This window comes from Phascolarctos cinereus, unplaced genomic scaffold, assembly GCF_003287225.1.
Source record: "Phascolarctos cinereus isolate Bilbo 61053 unplaced genomic scaffold, phaCin_HiC Scaffold_4;HRSCAF=312, whole genome shotgun sequence".
NCBI classification, from domain to species: domain Eukaryota; kingdom Metazoa; phylum Chordata; class Mammalia; order Diprotodontia; family Phascolarctidae; genus Phascolarctos; species Phascolarctos cinereus.
Window position 1 is genome coordinate 40,217,954 of NW_027555847.1, and position 10,669 is coordinate 40,228,622.

Here is a 10,669-nt window from a genome sequence, read left to right on the forward strand (position 1 = left end):
TCTGGTCAAATTTGGCCCATTTCTACACCCCTCCTCCATCACCTCTGCCACTGTCTGTCCAGCAGTTGGCAGATCAATCGGCCATTGTGTCTCAGTGTAGATACAGGAAGTAGCTTGTGATTTCACTGGTACCTGAAAGTCCCAATGAAGAAAGTCTTATTATCAATTCAGGTAGGCACCTTCACTACAATGTATGGTCTTAGAGAGCAGCCTAGAGCCCTGAGTGGTTAAATGACTAGCTTGTTACACAGAGCTCATAGATGTAGGAGGAAGTAATTTTGTCCACTTGTAAAACAGGAAGGCCAATATTTAAGTGATGTATCTTACAGTCTGATTGAGGATCAAAGATTTAGTCCTCAAAGGTAACTCAGCGATCATCAGCTCCATTCTGCTCATTTTATAGATGGTGAACCTGAGGCTTGTCCAGGATCACACAACTAGTTATGTATCTCAAGTGGTATTTGAACCCAGTCTTTACTGTTTCCTAAACCACTACACAATATTGTCTCCCTGAGGCAACATGAGCAGATAATAATTGGTCTTGTTCCTATGATGTAGCTATTGCCACTTTATAAACCACCTGTCGCCAAACAGGCAACCATTAGGAGAACCTGGGCAATGACTGAAACAATGATTTTGTCTCTGTCACGTGTAAGGATTACAGACAATATTTAAATGGACATGTATACATACATTAATAAAACGATCTTGTGAAAATACCCAATAAACGTTTGTCAAGTGAATGATTAAAAGAACAGCAGGGCACAACTTTCTACACAGTCCCATTACCCACAAAGAGAAAGGAGCAGCAATAAATAAATAATGTGCCAAGCTTCTCTAGCCCAAGTCAGGTATTGTTAGTAAACAAGGCAAAAGTAACAAATTAGTCTGCGCTACTGAGACATAATAGCTCTTTCAAAGACAATTACTCCCTCTCCTAATCTCTGAAGTGCCACCCATGACTCACTGGTTCTGATTAATTCGTGTTTAATCTATTTACAGATCCGTTTCTTCTTAATACAATGAGATATGAATCTCGGTGGGGGCATATGCATCCCCAGTATGCTGAAGTATGTCTCCTCCTAAATTATTCCTGTTTAGTCTGCCGCCCACCCCCACTCCCACCCCAGTATTTCCAGCATTAACAATATGTGCTGAGGTTTGTGACCTCCCTCCTGTACACCCTTGCTAAATTTCGGCAGCTTCCCATTTTTTTTATTTCCCCCCAGCGCCTGTGAATGTCAACAGTCTGGCTGCCTCTTGCTTTAGAAGCCCCTGCTATGCGCGCTCTACTTCCTCCCCTTGGCTCAGGACTGCACGTCTGCTGTCCTCTCCGTAGCAGGCAGTGTTTGTTATTAAATAATTTCTCTGGGCGCTTCTACTTGTTGGAAATCAATGAGCAAATACAATACGAGGCGGGTGGAGAGGGGACTGGGAGCTCGGTAATGCGGAGTGGCATCCTCGAAGAGGATGGGAACAGTTCGCCTGGCAGCTTGAAAAGGAGCACCCTGCTGGTGATTTCCCTGCAATCGGGCTGCTGGTTGGTATTTCTTTCTTGCCTTTCCTGGCACTTAGGAGAAGGGGAAAAGCAGCCTCAGGCGAGCGGAAGAACTCGGGAAATCACTGCAAAGAGCTGCCCAGCAACCCAAAAAGCCTCACAGAACAGGCAGGAGGTTTCGAGTTGAAAACCCTAGCTCCTTCCAGCGCGGTCAGCCCAATCAATCTTCTCAGACCTAGCGGGCTCTGAACCACACATCAGGTCAAGGACCTGAGTGAGCCGCAGCAGCTACATTCCAAGGACCCTCTTTTCTTACTCCAGTGATCACCTAGCCCCTTGCGTTTCTCTGCACCCCATTCCCTCAAGAGCGGCATGAATTATAAGTTTGTTCTTAAACTTTCCTGTCCAGATCCGCTCTTCAAAGGAGTTCAGGTTAGGGAGAACCATACGTAGATTCGGGTTTTCTCTATTCTGCAGCTGCACGAGATGATCTAGGCGCAGGAGGTAATTCGGTTTCACGCCACTTCCCCATTGCCCTAACTAATCTGCTCCCTCCTTGGTGGGGAAATTTTCTCCACGAGGCCTTAGGTGCCTCTGGTCAGCACCTCTTACCACCTATGCCTCTCCACCAGCCTAGGGCATTTCCTTCAGCACCCAAAACTTTGAGTCTGGCAAGATGGCATCTCCTTTCCCAAAGTTTGCCAGTCCCTTTGCTCTTCTGAGAGCCTTGAACCCCCACCCCCACCCCACTCCCAAACACCTAGCTCTCCCTGGGCGCCTGGTACCAAGAAGTACAAACAGACTTACCTTCTCCTTGCGGGTAGTGGACAGTCACCGGCGCAGCAGCAGCACCAGCAGCCTGCGGCCGAGGCCAAGCAGCGTCCAGCGTGCGTGCCGCACTCCTCTTCCCTCCTCGCTTCTCCCCTCCGCTTTTCTTCTTTCCCCTCCCCTCCTCGCCCCGCCCTGCCCAGCCCAGTCCAGCCGGCTATCTGCGCTGCCAGCCCGCCACAGCGCTTCCCAGTTCCCGAGACGATCCTGCGGCTCCGCAGCAGAGCGCAGAGTATGGTCTCCCCGCTGCTGGAGCCTGCCCTGCACAGAGCTCACTCCTAGTCACTCGGGCTCCTGAAGCTAGGAGGGGAGGACCGGGAGGGGAGGAGCGGGGCGGGGAAACAGGCGAAAGAGAGGAGGATGGAGAAGCAGAGGGGAGGGGGCACCAAACGGAGGAAGCGCTGCTGCTTCTTCCAAAGGAGTCTCACTCACTGTGCTCCAACCACCCCTGACTCCCTGGGGGCTGCCCAACTAGTAGACTGGGAGCGGCGAAGGTTTGGGGAAATGGAGAGGGTGGAGATTGCAGAGTACGCCTCCTCGATCCCCCATGCGACTTGCTACCGCGAATAGACTCTGGCCTCCCCTGCAGAAAGAAGGCGGTACATAAAGGTGGAGATAGGCAGTTAGCCTTCCTGACCTGGCCAAGCGCCCCGGGCCACCTAGGAGTTAAAATCTGTGTTCCCCCCCCAAAAAAAAAAAAACAACTTGCCCTGGGGGAAGAACAGTGCTTCTCATCTCCACTCCCCCCCCACCCCAACTCCTTCACCCCTTCATCCCTATAATCCAGGGATACACCCAGGTGAGAGGAAGAAAGGGGGCAGTCAAGAGTCAACTGTCTGGCACGAGATTTCTGTGACCTGGCACCTTCAGCTGTACCTTACCTCAAGGAAAAAAGCACCCTTTACCTCAGTCCCTAAGTTCATCTCCTACAGTTCAGAATGAGAGACAGAGAGGGATAGACATAGAGACACATAGAGAGAGAATGGAGGGAGAGACGGCACTACAGAAAAGGCTTAAAAAGGTATTTCGTTCTGGTCAGTAGGCTCTGAGATGGCCTGGGTCACTTTTCAGCAATGGCAACTTTCACAATGATTAACAGAACTCGGGCTTTATCGCCAAGTGATTTCCCTTTAGGAGTAACTGTGGTATGATAAGAGGCTGGGGATTATTTATGGTATAAAAAAAAAAAGTGAGCATAGGATGGGGCAGAAAGAAGCCCACAGCTATAAATAAAAATAATGTGCCTCATCCCATCAGGATTAAATTGCAATAAATTTAGACTCCTTGAATTTTCTGTGTGTGGCAAAAATGGGACAGGTAAGAAAAGCTTGTTTATGCTCATTTCAGTTTTGAGGACTACTATAAATTACCTTTTTGCTTCCAATTTAGGCACCATTTGGCCAACCCAGGGGGGTAACAAAGACCTGTGTATTCTTAAAGTTGCCCAACAAACTTTCAACCCAAATTCTCTATATGCCAACGTCGAAGTGATTTCTATTACAAAGATGCCCACATTTAATTAATTTCCGTAATCACATATTAAGTTCCTAATATGTGCAGGGTGTATTTCTAAACCCTGGAAGCATAAAGACAAGCATTTAAAAGTTTTTGTTGTCAAGGTGCTTACATTCTCCTGAGGTATATAGCATATACAAAGCAAATAAATGCAAAATATATAAAGATAAAATTTCAAGAACAGGGGCTGCTAATGGGAAGGGAGGACCTGACAGCTTTTCCCTTTCCCTAGGGTCATAGATTTAGCACTAATCCAGCCTCATCTTCTCTTTTAGAGATGAAGAAAACCAGGAGGAGAGAGGTGAAATAACTCATCCAAGATCACACAGGAAGTAAGAAAGTCTAGATTAGAACTCAGGTCCTCCTTCTCCAATTTTAAACATTTTCAAGTCTGACACATTTCCTAATGGAGCTTCTTGGCAAATACAGAATGTATTCTTCAACAGGAAAGGTAAAGAAAGAGATTTTTAGAAAGGTAGGGGAGCCAGTCTCTGGAATCCTATGAGAGGAGAAAGAAGGTAGAGATTCAGCCTTAAATGAGACAGAGAGGAGTCTAAGCCCTGTGGTTGGAGTTGGAGAAGGTGGGGTGAGGGATGGGGAGAGACTATTTCCAAGCTAGGTTTGCTTTGCATGTTCTGATAAAAGCTGATTAATGATAGAAGGGATTTAATAAAAATTTTGAATCCTGTCTCTGTGGCAGAAAGAGAGCTTTCTGGAATTTACAGGAGTAATAATGAACTTGTACCAGGAGCCAATCTGCTACAGTTGGAACAGGTCGAATACAGAAGTGCAGCCTTATGTGCTGGGCCTCCCTTTCTACAACCTTTGCTCAAAATATAAAATTCAGTCTTAGGCAACCGAAAACCTGATATTTACTGAAAGTTGACACACAAGAGCAGGTTTAAATAAAATTTCCATTCAATTTCTGGGCCGCAAGCCCAGGAAATTAAGAAAAAAAAAATTGAAGGCACATGTGGGTCTTCTCAGTGTGAATGCCTGATGGAGTTTTATGGAATTTGGCCCCACTGATTGTCCTGTTATAAGGCATTTTACAGTTAAGATTCAGTAGCCATTTAGATGACAAATCCTTATTTTTAGGGTGTGGTAACCAATAATTATAATTTCCTCTTTCTATGACACCTTTCAGCCCAAAGCACTTGAAGGACTGACATCATATACCTGTTATTATGACAACCCATATGTGCTGGAACAGAGGGTCCATTCCCAGCCACTGATGGCACAATATAGTTCACTTGTTTGACGTGCAGCTAGTGTTTGTTGTATAGTCATTTTGCAGTCGTGTTTGACTTTTCATGGCTCCATTTGGGGTTTTCTTGGCAAAGATATTGGAGTGGTTTTCTCTATCTTTCTCCAACTCGTTTTACAGATGAGGAAACTGAGGCAAGCAGGGTCAAGTGACTTGCCCAGGGTCCCATAGCTAGTAAGTGTCTGAAGTCAGATTTGAACTCAGGAAGATGAGTTTCTCCCAACTCTAGGCCGGGCACTCTAGCCACCGTACCACTTAGCTTCTTTAAATATAGACAAGCAGTTAAGGATCTCATAGATTTCAAGGCTAGGAGGGACTAGTGTTCAATTACTTTAAGGAGTTCCCATTACAACATATCTAACAAGTAAGTAGTCACCAGCTTCTGTGGCTGGATGGTTTCAAAGAAGGAAAAGAAAAAAAAAATCTCAAAGCATAGGGCACAATTTTAGGCAAAAACTTATGTTGGAACAGAGCCAGACTTCTAAGTTAAATAATCTATTTCTGCGTAAGAGCCCATGAAACCTTCTTTCTTCTTTTTTTAATTTCCTCAGAGCTAGGTTTGGCATCTTTAGATAGCACAAGCTCTGCCAGTAATAACAACCCCATAAGTGGTTCAAAAGAATTGGTTCCATTCCCTACCCAGAGGTGGCAATGTGATGTAGTATATGTATGCTAGGCTTGGGGTCAGGGTCACTTAGGTCCAGATACTGCCTCTAGCATATTGAAAACTCTCAGAGTCTCAGTCGCCTCATTTGTAGACTGGAGATAATACTACTTGCACAATTGGGTTACTGTGGGACTTTGAAAACATATGATTATATATGAAAAGCACTAGATAAGTGTCGTCTTTTCTTCTTTTTTTTCCAAGGGGGAAGTAGGCCTTGAGGGTTCACTGGCAGAAGAATCTTCCTCTTCCTTTGCAAATGGATCGTATAATTTATGCTTCTATTGAGGCCTGTCTGGGGAGCCCTAGGATTTGAAAAGATTTGGCTAGGATCTCTGAGTCTGAGGGAAGACTTAAAATGATTATGTAACTGGACACTGTCAAAATGCCAAGAGTCGTGGTCCCAAGCTCCTTTTTGATTCTTACTAAAAAATAATCAAATGAAGAACTGAGGCCAAAGTGACTGAAATACAAAACTTTAGCCTTGGTTACCTGGATTTGGGAAGCACCCAGGTGGTGCAGTGGATAGAGTTCCAGGACTGGAGTCAGGAAGATGCATGTTCCTGAATTCAAATCTGACTTCAGACACAAGCTGTGTAACCCTGGGCAAGTCACTTAATCCTGCTTGCTTTAGTTTCCTCAACTGTAAAGTGAGCTGAAGAAGGAAATGGCAAATGATTCCAGTATCTCTGCCAAGAAAACCCCAAAAAAGGTCACAAAGAGTTGGACATGAATGAAAAAATGACTAAACATATTGCAATATACATATATTAAATAAGGTGTTAAAACAAAGTAAATACTGAGAAAATTATTTTGCTGTTATGTTAATAACCAATTATTAATTTGGCTTCCAGGCTTTTCTCCTTTATTTCTTCATTTAAGGGCCAGCCCCTATAAAAAGTCTGTCTCTGAAAGACAAGAGTGATTAATGAGATAGTCCTAGCTCTCAAGCAACATATTCTTCAATTTGGCCATGACCCCACCTAACTAGGAGAACTAACTTCTGTTTAGAGTGCAAACAGAATCCTGGGAAATGATCCCTTGTTCTTGTACCCCTCCATCAGAGTTTAGGATGACCTAGCTCATGAAGAAGAAACCAACCAGAGTGGTCTAGATAGAGTTGGATTCCCCTGGCCAGATTGCTGGAAATGGCTGAGTCTCATTATCTACTCACAATTCTCAATAGGAGGAGCTGAAGACTCCTAGCCAGGCTCCTCATTAAATATCCACCAGTCAGGGTTTATTTTCACTTGTCAGAGGCATTCTCTTTTATACAGGTATTGAAGGCATTTGGTGTCTCCAAGGGTTTGTCTTTGGTTACCAAGAGAAGCCACTGATGATCAATTTATTGATTATTAGCTGGCCTAATTAATAAATTGATTATTAATTACTCAAACTCTCTCAGGTTTTTCATTCATTACAATATCAAACACACACATATATACATGTGTGTATATGTATATATACATACATATGTGGTTATACTTAATGACTTCTGAGGTCACTTCAAGGTCTAAATCTATGATCCTGTGAGTTTCAGAGAGGCAGATGTGGAAAAATGACTTCATCTCCCAGAGTCTGAATTTGTGAAATTAGGGTTTTAAATTCGATTACCAACATTTCAGCATTAAAATTATGACCCTATGAAATGTAGGTTGAAGTGAAACAGCCGCATAAGAAAATTAACAACATTTTCCCTTCCTGGCATAAAGTGATTGATTTAGATTAAGGGGACACCTCAGAAGCAGTATTCTAGCTTAACTCACCCATTTTACAGATGAGAAAATTGAGGGTTGGTTAGATTGTGAGCTCCTTAAGGGTAGAGACTGCATTTGCCTTTCTTTGTATCCCCAGCACTTAGCACAGTGCCTGGCACTTAGTAAACACTTAATAAATGCTTATTGACTGAATGAATGACCTTGGAGATAAAGAGAGTCACACAGAGTTTAAGTATCAAAAGAGGGGTGTATAATTAGTTTAAACAAAGAGAACATTATGCATGTAAATCAGTGACTTTCAATATACTTTGCAGCTATAAATAACATCTTCTTCATGAACTTACTTCATTTTAAACTTTTTCCCCCCAAATATGAGTTTGTGTGGGATTAAAATCAGTATTTATCCTACAGCTCTTCTTAAAATGTCTTCCCTAAGAGCAACAGATCTCCTTGGAATGAAGATGAAAATTTTTCTCATGCTAAAATGTTGAAAACATGCCTTACATATTTATATGATATTTCTGTTTAAAAAGTTATTATGATGCTAATTTTTCTTGACAGTAGTGACTTTATTGGTGATAAAAATATGCTCAATCTGCATGTGCCACACTGACATGCTCTGTAATCCTAAAATGAGCTGAGCTAAATTGTTAACAAAGGGGGTGGAGAAAAAGAGGGCTATGAATGTAGGACAAGAGAGCGATCTGCCCAGTCCAGAGTGGGAATGGAGGGAACTAGTTGTTTTTTGCATCAAGATTGTGATTATCCAGTCTTCCCAAACGTGTGTGTGTGTGTGTGTGTGTGTGTGTGTGTGTGTGTGTGTGTGTGTTGGAAGGGGAGGGAGGGTTGAGATCACAAAAGTGACAGGTATGGAAATGATGGTAGTTGAAACAAACTATGTTAATCTGAAAGGATTCCACAGAAAGCCTTCCTCCCATCCCTAAAAAAAGAAAAAAGAAACAATCCAAAAAAAAAAATCCCCACCACTGAGCAAGTAGAATATTTCATGCTGATTCCGAGGCTGTTTTAGAATTATCATGAAACTACAGGGTATTTTGGCAAAGAGCATTTTTGACATTTACAGCCATTTAAGTCAGTGTGGTCACTTATATTCTAAAAAAAGGAGAGACGGTGAGAAACAGGAGTTGTTTTACATTTTATCCAGCTCTGCCCCAGGCCCTCCTTTCTCTTTAATGACCTTAAGCAGGATTAACCTAGGTGCGAACCAATTCTCTAGCTCTAAGTTTCTTTTCCAAGAGCTTTAGGCTACAATTTCCTTATCTAGACCAAGACAGATATGTTTTCTTATCATTAACCATTAATTGTCAACCTTCGGCACAAATCGTTGTTAAGCTTAGGGCTGTCTAAGAAGTTACATGAATTCTTTTCCGTTTTCAAAAACCGTATGAAGGTTTATATGATTCTGAGGGTGCTATAACATGGGTGCAAAATGAAAAGTGCCTTTGATACAGTCATATCATTGCCAAGAGGGAGCAGTTTAAAATGACTTTGGGACATAGGGTAGTGTCATGTTGCATCACAAAGAGAGCACTAGATTTGAATCCTGTTACTGCTGCTTACCTGTTACTGTGACTTTAGTCAAAGTATTTCACATTTCTGAGCCTCAGTTTCCCCACTTGTAACATGAAGATATTGAATTAGATGGCTGTACATCCTGTAAGTTTCAGAGAATCAAATTTTGTCATGATGTAGGGAATTTCCCTGCCAACCCATCTGTTTTCCCAATACTATTAAAGTCTTTTTTAAAAAAATCACATTTGGAAAATAAATATGTAGGTATAGATATAAATATGTATTCCTTTAATCAAGGGTATGGAGAATCAATCAAGAAGCATTTATTGAGTGCCTTGTATGTGCTAGGCACTATGCTGAGGGCTGAAGGGGAGAAGGAGAATATAAAGACAAAATGAGACAGCCCCACCAAAAGAAGTGACCACGTATAGATAGAGGTGTTTACAAGATACCTACAAAATTGATAGAAGATAACCTCAGGCAGGAAGGCATTAACATGTGGGTGAGGGTGGTCAGGAAAAGTCTCTCGCAAAAGTTGACATAAACTGATTTTTGAAGGGAAATAGGGCTCCCAATAATAATAAAAAGAATAATGAGCATTTATGTAATGTTTTGCACTTTACCTATGTTTGACTCATTTGATCCTTACAACAACATCATGAGGTAGGTTTTATTATTATCCACATTTTACGGAGAGGAAACTGAGGAACAGAGAGCTTAAGTGACTTGCCCAGGTCTACATAGCTATTGATCATTCAGATCTTCCTTACTCCAAGTCCCACACTCCATCCGTTGTGCCACCTAGCTGCCTTAATATGTGGAGATGAGGAGAGAGAATATGTTAAGCATGAAGGACAACCAGTACAAAGACATGGAGATGGGAAATGGAGTCTCATGTCTGAGGAACAACAAATAGGCTAATATGCCTAGACCTAGCAGGCTTGGAACCACACAAAGAGAACACAATAGGTCAAGGAACTGAGTGTGCAGTAGCAGCTACCTTCCAGGGACTTTCTTGTCTTACTCTAATGGCCTCTCTCTGCACCCCATTCCCCCAGGAGCAGGGACAACAGAGGGGGGAGGGGAGTTAGGAATGTGCAAGACTAAACGTCTGATGGACACAGGTTGTGAAGAGATTTAAATGCCAACCAGAGCATTTTACATTTGATGCAAGAGATAACAGGGAGTTTATTGAGTAAGGGGGTGTCAAGGTCAGAACTCCTTTTAGGAAGATCCATTTGGCACTTTAGTGCAGCATGGTTTGGAATGACAAGAGGCTCACTTGAGGTTGGGAGAAAAATTAAGGGACTATTGTAGTAATCCAGGCGAAGGTTGTTAAGGGCTTTAAAGAGAATCGGCTCAAGTGAGTGAGAAGGGAACAGGTATTAGAGAAGTCCTGAAGATAAAAATAAGAGGATTTGGCTACTTGCTATATGGATGGGTTATGGCTGATGGAGAGTGAGGGTGACAGTGAAGTCACAAACCTGAGTGAGTAAAAGAATGGTCATACCCACATGGAATAGGAAAATTCACAAGAAAAGAAGATTTGGGAGAAAAGATGAGGGCCTGGAGTCCAGGTCCTATAAGGATCAGCTGAAGGAACTGGGTATGGTTAGCCTATATAACAGAAGACTGAGCGATGGGGT

The 10,669-nt window shown here is 42.8% G+C and overlaps 1 protein-coding gene across 1 annotated transcript in view; it reads right to left on the bottom strand.

Annotated features, from left to right (window-relative positions):
* The window catches only part of CNTN3 (contactin 3), a 439,279-nt gene extending 436,468 nt beyond the window's left edge, over positions 1-2,811 (bottom strand). Inside the window, exon 1 of the mRNA XM_021007573.2 lies at positions 2,306-2,811. The gene's annotated coding sequence lies outside the window, so the exon portion shown is untranslated. The remainder of the gene's footprint in view (positions 1-2,305) is intronic.
* Positions 2,812-10,669: the final 7,858 nt, after the last annotated feature.